General features: G+C 35.7%; 1 protein-coding gene across 1 annotated transcript in view; it reads left to right on the top strand.

Moving 5' to 3' along the window:
• The window catches only part of LOC136029329 (DNA ligase 1-like), an 82122-nt gene that overhangs the window by 27626 nt on the left and 32356 nt on the right, over positions 1–22140 (top strand). The gene's annotated exons all lie outside the window — the stretch shown is intronic.

The following is a 22140-nucleotide window of genomic DNA, read 5'->3' as shown; positions in this document are numbered from 1 at the left end:
TTTAAACGAGTATTCATTTCTTTTCTTTGAAAATGTCAGAATATTTTGTTAAAAAATGAACATTAGCTCTCTGTAGATGAGCTGAACTGTACTCTCGTGTTGAAAAATGGTTAGCATAGAAAGAGAAATATAAACTCCACATCGATTCGCAACGAATAGTTAAAACATACCACACTTGAATTTCATCGTTAATGATATGCATTTTGAACAACAGATTTTCATTGGTCAAAACATAAACAGGTACAAAAATAAGAAATAGTGTCACTATAACACCCAAAATTACTGAAAAGAATTAAAAAAAAGAAGACTAATTATTGAATATTTAATGATTCTCATTGCTTGAAGTCTCAATAATTTTAGTTTATTAGTATTAACCTGTAAAGCATAAAACTTGTGAAATACATTTTCGTTTAAGTAAAGCTCAGATGACATTCTGGTGTTTAGAAGTCTCAGGGGCATTAGCCCTTCTCCTGTTTTGACCATATCTAATCTTTTCAAACTTGAATTGATTATTATTTGTAGTTTCTGTTTAATTGATCATGGCTTATATTTGTTTTAAGCTTGAATTATTATATGACGCTCTTTCTGCTCAAATTTGGCTCTTAATTGTGTTGCGAGAGCAACACTTTGGTTTTGTCCCGTTTTTTTTTCCTATGCCGCCGATCTCAGCTTATTCTTGAAAACTGTTGATGGTCTGACCTGTGCGGTTTTTAAGGAAAGTATGGACATCAGGCCGGATTGATGAATATGATATTACATAGGCAATTTGTTTAATTTACAGCCTTTGTGACAGAGTGCATGGGTTAATATCATCCCTGAAGAGATATTTGTTAAATCTTTCAACTATTTTGGACAAAAGGATTATCTAGAGGTTTTGATAACATGTCTTACTCTCTATCCTTTAATAAGACACTAAAAGTATCAATTTCCCTTCTTAATGGCTTATTTCTGTTCCTGGGATATTGTAGATATAGTATTTTATGACCTGTACGCCTACAGGGTCGTTGGATTTAGTACTACGCTTATTTCCAATCAAAATGTGATGTCCACTCTCCTCCTTAACATTCTCTGAAAGTTTCTACTTAATATCCTTAGCCATTCCTTACATAATGCAGATACATCATTTTGACAACTTGACAGCACAAAAAGGTCTGAATTGGAACTTGACCTATTTTACTTAATTCTCCTACTGACTTGGCTCCAGCGTCGAGAAAGCAGGCGTCATCCTTCTCTTGTAAAACTCTTCTTGAACCGCTACGGATGCTTGCCTTACCTAGAAAATGATGTAGACTATCAGACCATCTTGCTCTTGGATGACCGCGCGTTTGTTTCCATCCAAGCACCACAGGGGTAAAATCATATACGATGCCACAAAGTGTTTCTTCTGGCATTCAGAGAAGATGACTGTACCATCTAAGTGTACATTGAGCAACTTGCTGTATCGCATGGGACAGGAGGTTGGTTTTGCTGATAAAGTCGTAGCAACGAAGTCCTTCTATCTTCCAGAGACCTTTGCTTTAGATTATATTCAGTATTGTCAAAGTCTTGGTGGCTGCTATCCTAGTTTCTGTGCCATATAGTAGGACTGAGCTGACAGATGCATTAAATAATCGCATCCTTTTAGGACGGCGGACAAGAGAGTTGCGTCAAATGTTATTGAGCATCCCAAGAACGGAAGTTGCATTGGCGATTCTTGCGTTGATTTCACCTTCGTCTGATCTATCACTTGACAGAATGGAGCCGGGGTACGTGAAATCCTTCGCGACGGAGGGGGGTTGTTGATACAGCTATGGATCGATGAACATAATTTTCGTTGTGCTTCAGCAAATGTTGAGGCCAACCTTGCTAGCTTCTTCTCTCATAACTGTCAGCGCTGCTCGATGTTTTTCGAGGGTGTTTTTCATGAGTAGTAAATCGTCAGTAAAGTCAACATCGCTTATATGTCTGTCACGGAACTTCGAGCCAAAGTTCACTCAGGTAAGAGTCCTCATCATCAAGTAGTCAATGACGCAGTTAAATAGTCCAGGAGCCGCGGCACATCCCTGACGGAGTCCATTACGAATTTAGAAAGGCTAGCTATGTTTAACATTAACTTGTATACAACATGACATTTTTTATTACGGTCTCTCAAAGAGACAGCAACGCTTCTGGGGCAAACCTATTGTTCTTAGTATGAGCCACACCCACCCACTCAACGTAAAACTTGAATCTCCTTTTCTCCACTCTTTCTCTTCCTTTCTTCAATAGCGTCTGGAAGTTATAAAGTCAATCTAAGTCAAATCTATCCCCCAGGTCAATCCAAGGATACTGTAGACATACTATTCCGATTACTTGGAAACCTGTAGTTTCTTTTGATTCAAAATCTAAAATCAACTTGGCCTCCCTTCAAACGACCCCTCAACTTTTCACCTGATTCACCTTATTTTTTTAACCTGAATGCACACAATGTCTTAAGTTAGCTCAACGTGTCCCTAAACACCCCTGAAAGTTTTAGCTTTATACACAAATCCATTCATGAGACATAGCAGAAACACCATTTGAACAGCCTTGCAATACATAGTGTCTTTTGATTTAATCTTGCTACTTAATCATGCAGAAATTTTTGAGTCTCCATTAAATTTATTGTGCAAATACGTCATTTTATCTCAATGGGAGACAAAAGTTGAATAGACCATTACCCGTGCTGCCATTACTAATGTGAATTTCCCTTGCTCCATGCTCCCACTTTTTTCGTCCAGCAGTACCTAAAAGTTTCAAATCCATCCCCCAGGCCTTTCCAAAGACATTTCAGACATTTATTTGGATGAGCTTAAAACACTGTGTACCCCTACTCCCCAAGTCACACTTTAAAATCCATCAGTTTCCCTGTCCAATACCCCCTAAAAGTTTCAAATCGACCCTTAAGCCATTCCCAAGATGTTGTAAATAATTTGAAAAATCCTACCTTCCTTCTTCCACAATAAAATATTTGAACATTTTGACCCAGAAAACAATGCCTGAGAGTTTTGAGCCCATTGATCACCACACATCAAGCAAGTCCATTATAATACTTATTTCCATTATAATTTCCATTATAATACTTATTTTAAAGAAATAATTAACTTGCATGTTTTACATTTTTTGGGCAAAGAGGTGTGTTAATGTCTTTAGGCGTTAAGGGGGGCTTGTAGTAAAAACTGGTAGAGGAGGGGCTGGTTGTCCTCCAATCAATCTTAATTCCTAAAATTGACACTAAAACTCTAAGTTAGTAGTCGAATGATCCCCCTCCGAAATTACTACCACCATCGCTTTCATGCGACGGGGACTAGAGAAGAATAAAGCAAATAGAAACAACATGGAAGCCACTCCGCTATGTGCTTAGCCCAACTACTCGGCCACCTATGATGCTTTAATATAAAGCTTACAGTCAAAATGAAACATTGACGTATTTAATTTTTGATTCAACAATCCGGTTTTCTACTTTCCTTTAGTTATAGGTTTGTTTGATCAAGAGCTAAACTTGTCATAGCCTTTCTAATGCAAGTCATTCATAGGCAGGCATTCAAGGAAATAAAGTATAATACCGTAACAATAATTGATATTATTTCTCACATTTTTGTTGACAATTATTGCCATAGCTACAATAACGTCATGAAATAATTTTTCCATGGTTTCCGTTTGTTTCTGCTATGCAAAAAAAGAAAAATATTATTCTAGAAATAAAAGAGATCATATATTTCAAAGAAACTTTCAGGCTTATTAATCGCTAAAACTTTGATGGTCGATAATAAATGGATTGCTGTATAATTGAATGGGGTAGCGTCAATTTATTATCTTTTCCGCCAGACAGAAACTAGACCTCCGTTGCCTGTGCAACGGGAAGTGTTGCAGCAACTGTGCCCTGTTCCTTAGGGCACAGTTGCGGAGCAACACGTGCAACTGTGCCCTACGGGACACAGTTGCGGAGCAACAGTCTCCATTATGTCCTTCAGAGGACATTTTTCTAATGCGGCTTCGATTGTTATCTTGAAGCATCTTTGATATGGTTTTATTTCGAGCTCCTACTAAACTGAGTTTGGTAAAATGTTTAGCTGGTCCAGAAATAAACGAGAAACATCAATAAAGGTTCTATATGAGATCATAATTATTTTATCTCTAAACCCTTTACTTCCGAAACTAGGGCCGTCTTAACTTGACGCCAATTCGAAGTATTATGTTTCGAGACGCACATTTCGGGAATTATTTCCGGGAAATCTGAAAGAGATACGGAAATAACGTCTTATAGTTTTCTGCTTAACTTTTGATGGTCTAAGCTACGAAAATATAAAACAAACCAAATTCACCAAAAAATTTAAATTGCCCCAAGGGCATGACAAAACTTCCAAATAGAAAAACCCACAGAAGGAATTTTATTTCGGAGAAACTATTGTAGGCTCCAGTTAATAGGAGATCGAGACCTGTCGAACCGCGTTGGAAAAAAAATTCTAGCTGGTCCAGAACACAAGTTACCTCTAGAACGTCGAAACTTCAGAAATTATTTCTTAGAGAACGAAGCAACTTGGTATACAGAACACTTCACTTCTTCTTGCATACTTTTCATAGCACTACTCGATAAAAATATAAGAAACATCAAAATCGAAAATTTGAGAAAATTCCAAAAAAAATCGGAACGAGATGGACTTTTCCGGAATTATTTCCGGGAAATCTGTAAGAGCTACGGAATTTTGTGCTCCGGTTCTCGAAGAGACAAATGAAAGTTCTACATGAATTCAGCATAACTGTATTTCTAACAAGTTTATTTCCGAAGCTAGGGTCGTCTTAACTTGACGCCAAACATCGAACGCAGAGTTTCTAAGAAAAAAAACGGTTTTATTTTTTTTTATGGAAAACTGTTAGAAATTTTAGGAACTTCTCTGGAACTTTTTTACTCTGTTTCACGTTTCCCTTCCCTCTGAAAAATCTCAAATTTTTAACTCTTACCACTTCGGAGCTACTGATCGCTGATCACGGTGAAAAAAAACAAAAACAAAAAAACAAAAAAAAACTACGAAAGCAGTAGTGTTGCTCAGCAACACAATGACACAAATATATGGGCTCATAGTGTATGTTGATTCCATTTGTTTTTACATACGGGCCCGCTTATTTGGAATAAGTTGCCAGTGAGTATTAGAATGGCTGAATACCTGCTTTCATTTAAGAAAAAATATATCATTTTTTAGAAAGCAATTTATGTATATATATATATATATATATATATATATATATATATATATATATATATATATATATATATATATATATATATATATATATATATATATATATATATATATATATAGGGGGGATGACTGGGAAGGGGTCTGTGGAGTGTGGAATAGGGCGATTTTTGGGGCTGTTTTGTGTTTTTGTTTGTTTGTTGGGGGGTTAAATATTGTTTTGTTTTAAATAAGAGAGATTCATTTGAAGTTAGAGTTGATTATGGTTATTGTGATTTTTAATGGAATATATAGTTTTACCTGTTATTGCCGTACGTCTACAAAACTGTAAAGTTTTTCTTGGTACAGCAGCATTTTGTAAAAGATATGTTTTGGTTTTGAATGTGAAGAAAATAAATTTCTCAATAAAGTATAAAAAAGGAATGTGATTTGAAAAACGATCTGAAAATTAAATTAAACAGCAAGTTTTTCCCACTGAGAGTAAGGAGCAACATTACAAATTAAAACGAAAAGAAATTACTCCGTATAGCAGGAGGACTTCCCCTTCCTCGTCCCTCGCTCTGTCAAACACAAGAGCTATTCAATTTGAATGAAAAATGTTTTTAAAAACCTTTAAGGCTTTAGCGTAAAGAGCAAGGGATGAGTAATGGGAAGTCCTACTGCCGTAAGGAATAATTTCTGTTCGTTTTAAGTTTTAACTTTGCTCCTTACTTTCAGTTGAAAAAACTTTTTTTAATATAATATTTCAAAGAAAGCAGTGTAACTAGATGAATCAAACTTTAAAGGATTGTCAGAAATTGTGTTGCGAGAGTAACACTTTGGTTTTGTCCCGATTTTTTTTCCTATGCCGCCATATTACCAGTTTCCTGGAAAATGGTAAGAATCTAACCTGTGCGGTTTTTACGGAAAGTGTGGACCTCAGGCCGGATTGATGAATATGATATTACATTTTGGAAAGCTCTTCGGAATTCTTGCCTGGGGCCAAAAAGGATGGTTTTTGCTTGTCCACGAGCCAGAGCCTATGGTGTGCGAAGTGAAGTGGAATTATATAGCCCATGTCAGAGAGGAGTATCTGAAGTTGTATAGCCAAGCTTTCGTTTCATCAAACCATGTTTCTGCTTTGGAGTGGAAAACTCCGTTCTAGCAGGCACCACTTAAAATTAAAGATGGACTAAAATCTATAAGTGTTTAATATATGCGGCAGTTACCCGGCCCCACAGCCAATATATCTTCTTTGAGTGATAAACAGAAAAATTTACAGAAGCAAGAAAGCGGCATTTTCCCACCGAAAGTGGTGCTGTGATTTCGGCTGGGTTTATCATTTGTTTTTTTGGACTTGGGATTGAGGTAGAGACATGTTATTAGATGCACCTCTTAAACTTTAAAAGTTCTGTCATTGCTAAAGAAATTGGAGCTTATCCTTTGCTCCTTTCTAAGTGGAGACGTTAAAAAGTTGGCCTACGGCAAAAAAGTCAACTTTTGAGCTAAGACAGATAGAATTTTTTTTTCGACGGCAATCGATAGCTCCTGATGAGCTGATCAAAGTGTGTCATTCATTTTTTGGTACAAAAATTCCTTCGTGAGATATACTAGTTTCAAAGTTTCAAGGGGTTGACAACTTCAGTAGTAGGGTACACACTGAAATCAAAAATAGGCCGATACCAATTGTGAGACAAATAGAGAACTTGTAAGCAACAGCCGACTGTTAGACCATAATCATCTTTGGGAGTAAGGGGTTTACAACTTTAGCTAGTTGGAGTACCTATTATTTGTTTCCAGTGTATTTGATGGAAAAACCAATTTGGTTCCAGTGGTAAGACATGCAGGGGACTTAGTAATAATTAGTAAGTAATAATCGTTTGTTAGGCTACAATCACCTTCAGTAAAGAGGGGTTTGTAACTTATGCTAGTTGATGTAGCCTACCCATACTCACTGTAACCTAGAATTAAGTGTTTACACAACGGGTACACACGATAACGAAAAACAATGAAAGCACTGAGGGGTTTGCAACTTTTGCTAGTTGGTGTACCCATACTCACTGTAACATAGAATTAAGTGTTTACGCAACGGGTATAAACGATAACATGAAACAATGACGCAGTTTCGTAATAATTAATATCCGTAACTTTTCATCCTGAAAAGTTACGGATAGCTTTATAATACCAACTAGATTATATAAGATATTGCTCCAAGTCTTGATCCATCACAATGTCTACGATTGAAAAGGATAAAGTTTAACTGGCTGCAAAGTCAATTTAGTCTCTTCTTTTGGTATTATAGCTTGTGATGAGCTGACCAAAGTATATGTCATCCGTTTTTTGGTACAAAAATTCCTTCATGAGATATGCCAGTTTGAGAATTTCAAGGGGTTGACAACCTCAGTAGTAAGGTACACACTGAAATCAAAAATAGGCCGATACCAATTGTGAGGCATGTAGGGGACTTGTAAGGAAAGGTCGGCTGTTAGCTCATAATCATCTTCGGCAATGAGGGGTTTGCTTGCTATTTGGTGCACCTGTTATTTGTTTCCAGTGTATTTGATGGTAAGACCGAGTTGGTTCCACTGGTAAGATATGTAGGGGGCTTTTAAGTAATAATCGTCTGTTAGGCTACAATCATCTTCAGTGAAGAGGGGTTTGTAACTTTTGCTAGTTGGTGTAGCCTACCCATACTCACTGTAACCTAGAATTAAGTGTTTACGCAACGGGTACAAACGATAACGTAAAACAACGAGGCAGTTTCGTAATAATTAATAGAGTGTCATCTATGGTATTTTGATCCTGAAAAGTTACGGATAGCTTTATAATACCATCTAGATCATATAAGATGCTGTTTCAAGTTTTCATACGTCACGATCTCTACGATTGATAAGGATAACGTTCAACTGGCTGCAAAGTCAATTTAGTCCCTTCTTTCGGTATTATCGATAGCTCGTGATGAGCTGATAAAAAATATGTCAGAGTAGTTTTTTCATAATTAATAGTGTCATTTATGGTATTTTGATCCTAGAAAGTAAAAGATAGCTTTATAATACCAACTGGATTATATAAAATATTGCTCTAAGCTTTCATGCGTCACGATGCCTACGATTGAAAAGGATGAAGCTCAACTGGCTGCAAAGTCAATTCACTCCCTTCTTTCGATATTCTTTTGTTATTGTTGTTTTTTCAACGCTGAGGAATAACCTTTGATCATGTGATTACTGATCGCGTTCTTCTTTGAACATAGCGGTGTAAAAGCTTCGATAGGCTGACAACTTCAGCGTTTAACCGATAGCAAAGAAACAAAACCAAAGTGTTACTCTCGCAACACTTTATTCGGCAAAGCCGGACAAAGGTGCCCGCAACACTTCACGTTTCTCAGGCAACGTTGGTCTAGTTGATATTTGAGCTAATTCCCAAAAAATAGATTTTTCTGGCTCTATTGCTTTCTTTCAAATGTTCAGATCACTCTTTGATGAGCTATGGTTTGTTCTGGGAGTTTCGTACATTTTCCCCCCTAACCTGCACGGGGCCGATAAAAGACTTGTCTCATTGCCCTAAAGACCAATTTACGTATTTTGTGAAAAGTTAATACAATATCGATGGAATCTATGTTACGAATTAATATAGATATAACAATTATACGCAGTGGTTTGTGCACTGGTCCACTCCAGTCTTTCCATTCTAGAAATCTACTACTTTTGGTGTACGTGATACTTTACACTACAAAATGGATTCTGCAAAATGTTTCATATTGATTTAAGAAGGGAACATCTCCCCCTCATATATAGAATATTTTCTGTTCGTCTTAAGGTTGAATATTGCCCCTTATTTGTTTGTTAGCTGTGTTTTTAAACCCTATACAAATACACTAAAACCCTTCCCCGCAAAAATGGTGGCGTATCGAAATGAAAAGTACGCCTTTGGAATATCGTTGTTGAATATCCTAAACTAAAGGATCAGATTCCCCCACCTTGGACAAGAAGAAAAATCTTTTTTTTCACAATGAGTAGCACTGAAGCGTCTCTTTTCTTTTTTTTTTTTTTCGCAGGGATGATCACAATGAATTGGTGGCCATAGGAATAATACTGAGAGGGCTTATTTGAACCGAAATAGCAATATCTTTTGTTTTTTCGTAACAAAGGAGATCAGGCCACGGAAAAGTGGCTTTTTTTGTTTTTTTTTGTTTAGCTGAAAATATCAATTTCTGCCCCATTTTCAAACTCGAGGAGAATTGCTTTTTTGCATGACTAGCATCATCATATTAATCTATATTCCTTTCTGTTTTTCTTTTTTTTTGCCACGGCTACAGGGCTTGAGATGCAGAGATTGCAGGGACATGTTTAATAGGTGATCTAAAAGCTGCTGCTCATGTCTACGTGCTTCAAATTAAATTTTAAAAAAAACTAGTTTTTTAACTGAAATTAAGGAGCGACATTAAAACTTAAAACGAATAAAAATTACTCCGTGTATGAAAGGGGCTGTTCCCTTCTCAACGCCCCGCTCTTTACGCTAAAATTTGACCTTTTCTCTCAATTCTACTGTATTAAACAGTAAAAAACTTTAGCGTAAAGAGCGGGGCTTGGAGAAGGGAACAGCCCCTTTCATACACGGAGTAATTATGTTCGTTTTAAGTTTTAATGTCGCTCCTTACTTTCAGTTAAAAAAAAACTAGTTTTTTTTAATTTAATTTCTGAACGTTTTTGAATTAATGCATGTTTGATTTTGCTTCTCCGCACATAAATTATTAAAATGAAATTTGCATATTAATTCTGTTCTTGGCTAAATGGCTCTCTTAGTTTTGATCAGACGGTTTTGAGAAAAAAGGGGTGGGGAGGAGGCCTAGTTGCTTTCCAATTTTTTGGTTACTTGAAAAGACAACTAGAACTTTTAATTTTTAACGAACCTTTTCGTTAGTAAAAATATACGTAACTCAAGAATTAACTTAGGCCTACGTAACGAACTTTTATATTCTTAAATTTGTATTAAGTATATGAGGGGGTTTGTTCCCTCGTTAATACATCACTCTTTACACTAAAGATTAAATTTTGTCCCAAATCTTTAAGAGTGACCCCTGAATCAGAAAGGCCGTAAAATAAACAATTGAAATTACTAAAAATACTTTAACGTAAAGAGCGAGGTATTTAAGAGGAGATAAACCCCTCATTTGCGTAATAATCTCTGTTCGATTTAAGTTTTAATGCTGCTCATTACTTTCAGTTGAAAAAACCTTTTCATATTTATTTTTTCATTGTTTTTTTTTTATAATAATGCTAGAAAATCCTGCGCCCCCTTCATTGAATTTTTCTTGCCCCATGACATATTCCTCCAAGGAAAGGTCCTCCGACATAGCCCCCTCCCCTCAACCCCCCCCCAACCAAAATAGTCCCCTTGAAAAACTTCTGTACACTTCCCAATAACCATTACTGTATGTAAACACTGGTCAAAGTTTGTAACTTGCAGCCCGTCCCCCGGGGACTTTGGGGGAGTAAGACATCCTTAAGACACAGTTATCATTGTTTTCGACTATGCTGAACAAAACGACTATCTTAAAATTTTGATCCGTTGACTTTGAAAAAAAGAGCGTGGGAGGGGGCCTAGGTACCCTCCGATTTTTTTGGTCACTTAAAAAGGGCACTAGAACTTTTCATTTCCGTTAGAATGAGCCCTCTTGGGACATTCTAGGACCACTCGGTCGATATAATGACCCCTGGAAAAAGAAACACGCACCCGTGATCGATCCTCTGGCAAAAAGAAATACGAAGTTCCACATTTTTGTAGATAGGGGCTTGAAACTTTTACAGTAGGGTTCTCTGACACGCTGAATGCGATGGTGTGATTCGTTAAGATTTTATGACTTTTAGGGGGTGTCTCCCCTTTATTTTCCAAAATAAGACAAATTTTCTCAGGCTTGTAACTTTTGATGACAAAGACTAAATTTGATGCAACTTATATATTTAAAATCAGCATAAAATCCGATTCTTTTGATGTATCTTTTAGTATCGAAATTCCGTTTTTTAGAGTTTCGTTTACTATTGAGCCGGGTCGCTCCTTACTACAGTTCGTTACCACGAGCTGTTTGATTCATATTTAATTCGATTGCAAAGTGTAATGTGCAGTCAAAATCTTTTTGGTCGCTTAAAAAGAGCACTAGAACTTTTGATTTCCATCCGAATGAGTTCTATGTCAATCTTCTATGAGAATTGGTTTGATAACATCACCCTTGAAAAAAAAAGACACAAAAAAAAGAAGAAAGAAACACGCATCCGCAATCTTTCTTCTGTCAAAAATATAAAATTCCACATTCTTGAAGAAAGGAGTTTTAAATCTTTAAAATTGAGTTCTCTGATACGCTGAATCTGCTGGTGTGATTTTTATTAAGACAACTTAAATTATTGTAGGTGGTGCCCCATTTTTACCAAAAGCAGACAAATTTATCAGCATAAAAAGAAAACATTTTTGATGGAATAATTATTATTGAAAATCTTTTTTAGAGCTTCGGCTACCATTGGACCTAGTCGCTCCTTACTTACTGTTCGTTACCACGAACAGTTTTGGTTGAAAATAAGTTTGTCTGGAAAGTGATTTGTTTACTCTGTGAACGAAAAAAGGATTTATTTTGAAAGGGCACTGTCTTTATTCATTTCATTTTGGCTTATCCGTCTACAAATTTCTTAGACATGTCCGTCGATGTTTGCGACGAAAATTGTTACAATATTTGAATAGATTATCGAACAGTTAATTAAACAAACTTTTCATTTCATGGTAGTTTCTGTCTGAACCTATATCTTATATCCTCCTATATCATACCACGAGATTCGTTTAGACACATATGTTAATACGAAAATATATAGGACTTATAAGACCCTAAAACCTAATAATACCCGAACTTTCTTCTTTCTTCCGAAAAAAGGAAGTTTTTTGTCCGGTGTTATCTTTCATTACTTTAAAAACGTAAGAAATATTAAATCCCGTTCCAATGAGTCCCCTCAGGATTATCTACGACCAGCATCATCAAACAGTTCGTGGTAACGAACTGTAGTAAGGAGCGACCCGGCTCAATAGTAACCAAAACTCTAAAAAACGGAATTTTTATAACAATAGCTACATCAAAAGAATTGAATTTCAATGCTGATTTTAAACATTTAAGTTACATTAAGTTTAGACATACCCATTGAAAATTACGAACCTGAGAAAATTTGCCCTATTTCAGAAAATAGGGGAAACACCCCTTAAAAGTCATTTTTCCCCCCAGGGCGGATAGTATCGACCCAGTGGTCCTAGAATGTTGTGACAGGGATCATTCTAACGGATATTGAAAGTTATAGTGCCCTTTTTAAATGACTAAAAAAATTGGAGGGCACGTAGGGCCCCTCCCACGCTCATTTTTTCCCAAAATCACCGGATCACAATTTTGAAATAGCCATTATATCCAACATAGTCGAAAAACCTAATAACTACGTCTTTGGGGACGACTTACTCCCTTACAGTCCCCGTGGTAGGGTCCAAGTCCGTGGTACAGTCCAAGCTACAAACCATGACCAGTATTTACATATAGTAATGGTTATTGGGAAGTGTACAGACGCTTCCAAGGGGATTTTTTTGGCTGGGAGAGGGGGTCATGTGGGGGGAACTTTCCATGGAGGAATTTATCATGAGGAAAGAAAATTTCCATGACGGGTGCGCAGGATTTTTTAGCATTTTTTTTAAAGAACAATGAATAAATAAATATGAAAAAGTTTTGTCAACTGAAAGTAAGGAACAGCATTAAAACTTAAAACGAACAGAAATTATTGCGCATGTGAAGGGGTCACCTCCTCCTAATACCTCGATCTTTACGCTGAAGTGATTTTATTAATTTCAACTATTTATCCTACGGTCTTTGTGATTCAGGGGTCATTCTTAAGGAATTGGGACAAAATTTAAGCTTTAGTGTAAAGAGCAAGGTATTGACGAGGGGGAGCCCCCTCATATACGTGATAAAAACATACGAATATAGAAGTTCGTTGCGTAAGTTAATTCGTAAGTTACGAATATTTTTACTAATAAAAACGTTCATAAAAAATTAGAAGTTTTCGTTGTCTTTTTAAGTGACCAAAAAATTGGAGGGCAACTAGAGCTCCTCCTCCGCTTCTTTTTTTCTTAAAATCTTTCGATCAAAACTATGTGAAAGCCATTTAGCAAAAAAAAAAAAAAAATGCACAAATTTCGTTTCAAAAAACTGGAGGGTGACTAGACCTACTCCCTCGCTCCTTTTTTCTCAAAACCGTCCAATCAAAACTATGAGAAAGCCATTTAGCCATAAAAATAAATTAATATGCAAATCTTGTTTTAATTACTCTTGTGCGGAGAGCCAAAATCAAAACATGCATTAATTCAAAAACGTTCAGAAATTTAAAAAAATATGTTTTTTTTACTGAAAGTAAGGGCTCCAAGTTACAAACTTTGACCACTGTTTCCATAGAGTAATGGTTATTGGGAAGTGTAGAGAGTTTTTCGGGGGGATTTTTTTTGGTTTGGGGGGTGAAAGGAGGGGGTTATGTGGGAGGATCTTTACTTGGAGGTATATGTCATGGGGCAAGAGAAATGCAATGAAGGGGGCGCAGAATTTGTAGCATTATTATAAAAAAGACAATGAAAAAATAAATATGAAAAAAGTTTTTTCTACTGAATGTAAGGAGGAGCATTAAAACTTATAACGAACAGAGATCATTAAGCATATGAGGGTTTCTTCTCCTCCTAAACACTTAGCTCTTTACGCTAAAGTATTTTTAGTAATTTAAACTTTTTATTCTACGGCCTTTCTGATTCAGGGGTCATTCTTAAATTATTGGGACAAAATTTGAGCTTTAGCTTAAAGAGCGAGGTATTAATGAGGGAACAAACCCCCTCATATACATAATAAAAATATACGAATATAGAAGTTCGTTACGTAAGTTGATTCTTAAGTTACGTATATTTTTTACTAATAAAAATTATCGTTAAAAATTAAAAGTTATAGTTGCCTTTTTAAGTAGCCGAGAAATTTGAGGGCAACAAGGCCTCCTCCCCCACCCCTTTTTTCTCAAAATCATCTGATCAAAACTAAGAGAAAGCCATTTAGCCAAAAAAACACAATTTATATACAAATTTCATTTTAATAATTTATTTGCGGAAAGCCAAAATCAAACATGCAATAATTCAAAAACGTTCAGAAATTAAGTAAAAAAAATAGTTTTTTTTCAACTGAAAGGAAGGAGCGACATTAAAACTTAAAACGAACAGAAATTACTCCATGTATGAAAGGGGCTGTTCCCTTTTCAACGCCCCGCTCTTTATGCTAAAGTTTTTTACTATTTAATAAAGTAGAATTGAGAGAAAGAGTCAAAGTATAGCGTAAAGAGCGGGGCGTTGAGAAGGGAACAGGTCCTTTCATACACGGAGTAATTTCTGTTCGTTTTAAGTTTTAATGTCGCTGCTTAGTTTCAGTTAAAAAAAACTAGTTTTTTAAATTTAATTCCTTTTATGTTTCAACTTTGTTCATTGCTCCCATCAGAAAAAAACTTCTTTTTCCTTTTTTTCTATTTTTTATTAACATAAAATGAATGTGTGGTGGACGTAAACGTAAGTACATATAGAACTATCTCCTTTTTCAAACAACCGGCTAAAATTTTTTCATATGATTTGGAGAAAACGGGAAAAGGGTTGGACAACCTTGGAGCCTGTCAGCTGAGACTTTTTCATTAAAAATCCGATTCAAAGGTTTTGATAGATTATCGACAAATGCTTTTAATTAGTTCTATCGGAATGTCTAGTGGAAAAGTGTTGCCGTTTTAGATAACTTCGAAGACCACACTGCCTTTCCATGACGAAAGTAAAACAGTTCAAAATAGGGATGAAACCTTTTTATTGACAGTGAACAGATACAAAATTTAACTGGATATTTTGAACACACCCTTGGAAGTAAAAAAAATAGAAAGTCAAAGTTTCTTGACTCGAAAGTCAAGAAACTTCAAACAGTCAGTTGTGTCCAAGGAGAGCGATAGAGCCTTTGTGTTATGGAAGAAAGGAATTCGTCCGTATTATTAGAAATAATTTAATCAGGAGCAAAATATTTTTCGAAGGCTGGAATTCTGTTAATTCAACGCCTTCAAAAGGCTCATAGACTATTTGAATTATCATTATTCCATACTTATCTAACTTAATTCTTCCCTAGGATGATTGATAATAGACTATCTATCAACAAAATAATGGACATCATTTTTATATAATTCTAAAAAAGGCTTATGCCAGCTTTGCCTCTCACTCGGACTATCTGTCTTGGCTTTTTCGCCAATTAGTCATGGCTCTGAACTAAGTCATTAGAGTCCACGAAGCTGATTTAAGTCAAAAATGCTGGATCAATCAACCAAAAGTAAATTCTCTTTTCATGTTGCGCTGAAAGTGAAATCACAATAATAAAATAGTTTGGTCTTTTTTATCGTTCAGGTTTTTGCAAAGGATGAAAGTTTCCTTTGAAATCACAAAATTTTAAAAGATTTGTATTGCTAGATCTTTTACATACTGTGCCATTAGTCCAATAGCCTACTCGACTTTGCTCGAATCCAGTTGCGGTTTTTGCAATTATATACTAATCAAATAGTTGCACTTTTCCTGGCTATCCACCAAAGCATTTTAATATGTCTTTTTTAGTCTTTTATTATTGTTATTACTTTTATTATTGTTATTATTATTGTCATTATCATTGTCATTGGCTCAAAGATATCTGCAACAAAAATTTAAGAAAAAAAGATGAAGGTTATGTTACCAAATTTTCCCTTTTTCATCGCAGGAGAGAGAATCAGACACAGAATGTTTTTTCTGTAGCGATAGAGCAAAAGTAATTACTTTCTCGTGTGGGACAAAGGCTGTAGGAAATCTTATTTTCTGGATTTATGTTTATTTTGCTCTGATGACCCAGTCCAAGAAAAAGTGGACAAAAGTGTACACTAAAATATTACCGGAGAAAACCTGATGCATCCCTACAGCCTGCTGTCTGAAAATGTCCTTATTACAGGAAAATACCTCCAACTCATCTTCTCCACAGACAAAAATAAAACTTAAACAACTTAAATTGAAGTGAACGAAAATCAGTATGATTTCATTAAATAGAAGCATTTAACATTGAAAATCGCGATTCTACTTGAGATGATTGCATGCTACACCACAACACATGCAATCAATGGCCGTGACATCACGCTGTCGGAAATTGGCTTTCTCCTAATCATTGCTTGCCAGACATTAAATAACGAATCAAAATGCCTGTTGTGGCAATAAAATTAAAGAAGTTCTCCAAAAACGAAACATATTGGTTTTTGAACTCAATTATTTCTTGGGAAAATAAGCGGCGAGCATTTTATAATGTTGTCAATAACACAATCGAACAAAGTTAATTAAACTAGGACATGCACAGGAATGGGCTATTGGGGAGGGAAATTTGTAATAATATGAGAAACAGGTTAAGTGTATCAGAGGTAGGGCAGTAGCGCCAGCTAAGTAAAGAGCCATAAGCCTTATATGTTTTTTTTCGGTCACTTTGTATGGAAGGGGTGATCAACAAAAGATTCGAAAGGGGCTCATTTGATTAGGAGTTGAAAATTCCAATGCTCTTTTTGAGAGTTGAAAATGATTTGAGGGTAATCAGACCTCCTTTCGTGGTTTTACCTACTTATCCTCAACGTAACCCCCAAAGACATTCGATCCAAGCGTATGCCTCCCGGGATAACGCGACCACTATATCACCTGGGGCGAGATCCTTGCATAATACAAATAAGCAATTGATTAAACAAAGGTTTTATAATAAAGAATGGACTTTTGCAATGGTGAGTATACGATTGGCTCGAAACTTTCACTGATCACTTTCTGGGTCAGAAGAGCCAAACATTTTGGTGCAGGTGGGATAGGCGTTCACCCTGTTCCTTTTCTCCTACCCAGACTTACAGCTACATCTTTTAATTCCTCTCTTGTTGCGGAAACGATAGCTTGCTTTGTACCATTATGCTTTATTTGTTGGAATAACGACAAATAGGGTAAAGACATTCCAGAGTCATTGATGATGCAAAGGTCGTCGACAATTGTCGATGTTTAGTTGCTGTTATATGATCAAGAGTAACAACTTTCCTCAGATAGGAGGAGGTGTATAGCCAAAAAAAAGGCAGTTGAAATTTAAAAGTAAAGGGCTTTCAGATCTATTGTACAATTTTCTGAAATTTCTACTTGTGTTGCATTGCCACAAGTTATGGGTAGGATGATTGAACTATTATATCCTGACTCTCATTCTGTTCCAAAGATAATCCAATGTAAAAAACAAGGAAATAAGAAAGATATAAGAGAGTAAATTTTCTGAATTTCCCTATTGCTCCTCGTAATCGTCTTCGGATATGTAGATTCCACGCTTTCTTACTGACAAAAGAAAACACTTGTATGTCTTATAAAATGACATCAAGTTTTGACTCTTTTGTTACAATTAAATAAAAAAACTAGTTTTTTTAACTGAAAGTAAGGAGCGACATTAAAACTTAAAACGAACAGAAATTACTCCGTATATGAAATGGGTTGTCCCCTCCGCAATCCCTCGCTCTTTACGCTTAAGTTTTTAATTGTTTTACAAAGTAGAATTGTGGCAAAGAGTCAAACTTTAGCGTAAAGAGCGAGGGATCGCGGAGGGAAAAACCCATTTCATATACGGAGTAATTTCTGTTCGTTTTAAGTTTTAATGTCGCTCCTTACTTTCAGTTAAAAAAACTAGTTTTTTTATTTAATTTCTGAACGTTTTTGAATTAATGCATGTTTGATTTTGGCTCTCCGTACATAAATGATTAAAATGAAATTTGCATATTAGTTTTTTTTGGCTAAATGGCTTTCTCTTAGTTTTGATCTTACAATTTTGAGAAATAAGGGGTGGGGAAGGAGGCCTAGTTTCCTTCCAATTTTTCGTTTACTTAAAAAGGCAACTAGAACTTTTAATTTTTAACGAACGTTTTTATTAGTAAAAAATATACGTAACTTAAGAATTAACTTACGTAACAAACTTTTATATTCTTATATTTTTAAATATATATATATGAGGGGGGTTGTCCCCTCGTTAATACCTCGCTCTTCACACTAAATCTTAAGTTTTGTCCCAATTCTTTAAGAATGACCCCTGAATCAGAAAGGCCATAGAATAAATAGTTGAAATTACTAAAAATACTTTAGCATAAAGAGCGAAGTATTTATCTCCTCCTAAATACCTCGCTCGTTATGATAAAGTATTTTTAGAACCCCCCATATGCGTAATAATCTCTGTTCGTTTTAAGTTTTAATGCTACTCCTTACTTTCAATTGAAAAAAAAAAACTTTTTCATGTTTATATTTTCATTGTTTTTTTTAATAGTAATGCTAGAAAATCCTGCGCCCTTTTCATTGAATTTCTCTTCCCCCATGAAATATTCTTCCAAGGAAAGATCATCCCACATAGCCCCCTCCCATCAGCCCCATACCCAAACCAAAAAACCCCCCTGAAAACGTCCGTACACTTCCCAATAACCGTTACTGTATGTAAACATTGGTCAAAGTTTGTAACTTGCAGCCCATTCCCCCAGGGACTTTGGGGGAGTAAGTCATCCCCAAAGACATAGTTATTATGGATTTCGAATATGCGAAATAAAATGGCTATCTCAAAATTTTGATCTGTTGACTTTCGGAAAAAATAAGCGTGGGAGGGGGCCTAGGTGCTCTTCTATTTTTGCGGTCACTTAAAAAGGGCACTAGAACTTTTCATTTCCGTTAGAATGAGCCCTCTTGCAACACTCTAGGACCACTTGGTCGATATGATGACCCCTGGAAAAAAAAAACAAAAAAAAAAAAAACAAATAAACACGCACCCGTGATCTGTCTTCGGCAAAAAATACGAAATTCCACATTTTTGTAGATTGGACCTTGAAATTTGAGAGTTTTGTAGATTTGATTGGAAATTTGTAGATTGGACCTTGAGAGTTTCGTTTACTATTGAGCCGGGTCGCTCTTTACTTCAGTTCGTTACCACGAACTGTTTGATAAACGGTGAGTTCCATCTTTGCCCTTTTCATGCTCCCAAACAAAAAACTGAAGATTTAAAAGGGAAGAACAAATATGCCATGTCAAAGCTACCTCAAAACTTTTTTGTTAATGTAACAATTATAGCGAGTTCATTGTTTTTCAAATGGTCAACTTTGTTATTTACTATTCTTGGCTGAATTGTAAGTTAAAAAGAAGCCAAAAAAGCTAGAAGCAATCAATTAGTGTAGCCATCGGACCGCAAAAGAATTCCATGCTTTAATTTCAGATGCGCCTTAGACTCACCACAAGTACATAAAGTTGGTGGCGATGACCGAACCAAATTTCAAAGAATAGAATTGATGGTCTGTAAACTAAATTTAGTTATTTTTATTATCAAAATATTTTCTTTATAAGAATTTTCGCAGTAATAGATAGAATGAATTTTACAGTAAATACCCGAGTCAAACTCAAAACGAGCAAAAACTAACACGAGTAATGCTGACAACCCACATGGCTTCTCAAGACCATAACACAATTTGCACTTTACTGTAAAAAAAAAGAAATTACCGTTGATTGTCAGTTTAACATACATATACTAATATTTATTCCTTGCATTTTCCAAGAAAGATATTTATTAAAGTCAAAAGAGTAAAGACATTTACAATGTGTTTTATTTTAGTTAGTGCAAATTATGTGCTGGCCTTGAGAAGGCATGGGGGCTGTCATCATTAATCATGTTATTTTCGCTCGTTTTCAGTTTGACTCCGTTATTTATTGTAATTTATGTTCGTTTTGATTTTCATTTATTTGTTGGTGGTGATTTCTGGTAGTTTTACGCTTGGAAGTTTATTTGACTTTATTTCTGTTCATTTTCATTTTAGTGGAACCCTTTACTTTTCTTTGAAAAACTTGTTCTATGGAAAAGTTTTTCTTAAATTAATTTCTGTTCGTTTTTATCGACATAGTCTTTTTCGTGGAAACCAATATTTATACCTTTACGTTTTTTCTATAAGAATCCATAGTTTGGCTTGCTATTTGTATTTTGGAGAAACTTTTTCACCAATCTTTGATCCTAACACAAATAGTATTGTTGAATTCAATTTTACACCTCCTCAAGTTGACCTGAAAAATAAAATATAATATCATTCCGAAAAAATTCTTTCTATGCTCTTTGACAACTTGGATACACTTACACTCTTTTGATTTGTTTACATTGTAAGAGCAGAAGTAGTAGTTGTAGTAGTCTTGAAAGTTTAAATTTAATACCCATAATCGTTCTAGTTACATTGCTGAAGTGTCTTATTGGAAACCATACACTCAGTGGATTTTAATTTTGTTTTAAAGCGATATTTAGTTTAAAAAAATATTTGGCCGATTACATAATTGGGAGGGGTTGACATACCCAACATCCCTGGAGACACAGTTACTGGACCATTCTGCTATACTGAACAAATGACTGTCTGAAAATCTTGACTGGATGTGCTTGGAATATGAATGAGCTTGGGATCTCTTTTGACTCTTAAAAATGACACTAGAACTTTTTGATTTAGTTCAACATCCGTCTAAATATTTCTTGAAAGCTTCACCTCAATACTCTTAGCTTGCGTAGTAGCAATAGTTGTAGCAACATTAGTAGCAGTATGCGCATAGCACCTTTGGTTTCTTCAACAAACCCTTTAACATACGCTGAAATTTTAAACTTAATACCATGAACTGTTCTTGAAGCCTTTTTGATACGTCCTCTTAACAACCCGTGCGGGTATTGTGTGTTTTGATTTAGTTCCAGACAGTTTCAATAATTTCCAAATTTTTAGCCTTACCAAGTTTTACCCTTAGTTTTAGTATCAGCTGTAGCAGTAGTAGCAGTAGATATAAAAGCAGTAGCCGTATATTTAATGGCAGTTGCAGCAATAGAATTAGCATGAGTAGAAGCAGTAATAGTCGTATGAGTAGAAGCAGCAGCAATAGGACGCAATTATTTTCTTTTGGTTAGTACAACATCTCCCACAACAAGCCCTGTTAGTATTAACTTCAAACACCAAACTGTTCCTAGGACATTGCTGCTACGCCCTCTTGACAACCAGCATACATGCTGTGCGATGTGATTAAGCTCACCCCCCCCGGAAAAAAATCCTCGAAATTTAACCTTCCTACCCTTAGGTAAAGTTGTAATAGTAGTCATAGTAGTTGTATTCGCATTGCGAGTAGTAGTATCAAATGTAATAGCAGTAGTACTAGTAGCAGCAGCAGTATTAACGTATTGCTTTTGCAAGCAGTTGCAGTAGAAGCAGCAGGTGAAGTAGTAGTAGTAAATGTAGCAGTGATAGAAGTATTAGTAGTAGTGAGCACATATTCCTTTTTGGTACGCCCGTTTGACAATCCTCATACACATAAGGTGTTTGATTTAGTTCAGTACTCTCAACATTCTCTGAAAGGCTCACCTGAATTCCCTTCGTCTTTTGGGAAAATGAAATTCAAACATGCATACCTTTCTCAATAACATATAGTACATGTAAACAATGAACGAATTGCCTACCTTACAGCCCTTAGCCTGAGAACTGCGAGGAGGTTGACATCCCAAAAGACACAATTACTGGACCTTTCAACAGTGCTTAAAAAAATAGTTCTCTTAAAATTTTGATTTGATGTGTTTTGGCGAATGAAAGGCTTGTAGGGGATGGGATGGTTGCCCTTCATTCACTTTTGACTCTTAAAAAGGGCACTACGTTTTCAGACTTCAATCGAATGAGTCCCATCCGATCCGAAGTTTATACCACAATCCGTTCCATAAAAACCTTATATGCCTGGAGCATAACTTACAACCCTTGCCCATGGGTTCTGGAGGGATATGTCCACTCTAAAAGCATTGTTATATGCTCTTTGGACAAATGTAAACAAAATGGCTATCTCACAATTTTGATCGGAT

The sequence above is a fragment of the Artemia franciscana genome, chromosome 7, assembly GCF_032884065.1.
Source record: "Artemia franciscana chromosome 7, ASM3288406v1, whole genome shotgun sequence".
In the NCBI taxonomy this organism is placed as follows: domain Eukaryota; kingdom Metazoa; phylum Arthropoda; class Branchiopoda; order Anostraca; family Artemiidae; genus Artemia; species Artemia franciscana.
Note: the sequence above shows the minus strand (reverse complement) of the source record. Positions and strands in the feature narration are given on the sequence as shown.